This window comes from Silene latifolia, chromosome 3 (assembly GCF_048544455.1).
Source record: "Silene latifolia isolate original U9 population chromosome 3, ASM4854445v1, whole genome shotgun sequence".
NCBI classification, from domain to species: Eukaryota; Viridiplantae; Streptophyta; class Magnoliopsida; order Caryophyllales; family Caryophyllaceae; genus Silene; species Silene latifolia.
The window spans coordinates 134,900,315-134,901,377 of NC_133528.1; the positions used below are offsets into that span (position 1 = coordinate 134,900,315).

Consider the following 1,063-nt stretch of genomic DNA (forward strand, 5'->3'; position numbering starts at 1 on the left):
CAACTAGTTGAGAGGAGCCAATTCGGGGGAATGCCTAGTGAGGACCCTCATTCTCATATGGAAACCTTTTGCGATTATTGTGAAGCTATCTCTCAAACGGGCGTGACTCAAGACCAAATAAGATGGGTCTTATTTCCTTTTTCGTTAATCGGCTCGCATAAAGCAATGGTTGAAGGGCCTTGATAAGGCCACCCTTGGAATAGATTCTTGGAAGAAGTTAGCTCTAGCTTTCTACAAAAATTCTACCCACCAGGAAAAGACTAACATGCTAAGAGCTCAAATCACGGGTTTTAAGCAAAGGGATGAAGAATCTTTGTATGAAGCTTGGGAGCGGTTCAAAGGTATTTGTCGCTCATGTCCTCACCATGGACTTAGCGAATGGTTTTTAGTGCAACAATTTTGGAATGGTTTATATGAAGATTCAAGGAACATTCTCAATATGGGATCGAATGGAATGTTCACCGAAGTTGATGACAATCAAACATGGAACAAGATTGAGGAAATGGCGGTCCATAATTCACAATATAGTAGACCTCGCAAGGCTACTAGAGGAGGAAAGTATGAAGTGGATTCCGTTACTCAATTGGGTGCTCAACTTAGTGCTCACATTGACACAATCAACTTGAAGTTTGAACAAGCTATTGCTAGACTTGAGGAAAACTCAAAAACATCAAAGCACCATGTCAATGCCATGACGGCATCCTCATCAATCCCAAGCGGGATATGTGAGAATTGTGGAACCTTGGGTCATGACTCAAGTGAATGTAGGGGAACAACCGAACAAGTTAATGCTTTCCAAGCTTACAAAAGTGGTACCCCTTATTCAAATTTTTACAATGAAAACACCAAGTTCCATCCAAATCTCTCATACAAAAGCCAAAATGTTCAAAACCCTCAAACAACATACACTCCACCACCCATGAGAAATCAAAATCAAAGACCCTTTTACAATCAAAACCAAGGCTACCAAAATCAAAATCCATACAATCACCAAAATGACCAAGGTTTTGATGTCCAAAAAGCGGTCCTCCAAATGCAAAAGAATCAACAAGAATTTTTCACC

The 1,063-nt window shown here is 40.5% G+C and overlaps 1 non-coding gene across 1 annotated transcript; it reads right to left on the reverse strand.

Annotated features, from left to right (window-relative positions):
- Positions 1-265: 265 nt before the first annotated feature.
- LOC141650598 (small nucleolar RNA R71) lies at positions 266-372 on the reverse strand. Its single transcript, XR_012546621.1, has one exon. It is a non-coding gene; the product is annotated as a small nucleolar RNA R71 (small nucleolar RNA).
- Positions 373-1,063: the final 691 nt, after the last annotated feature.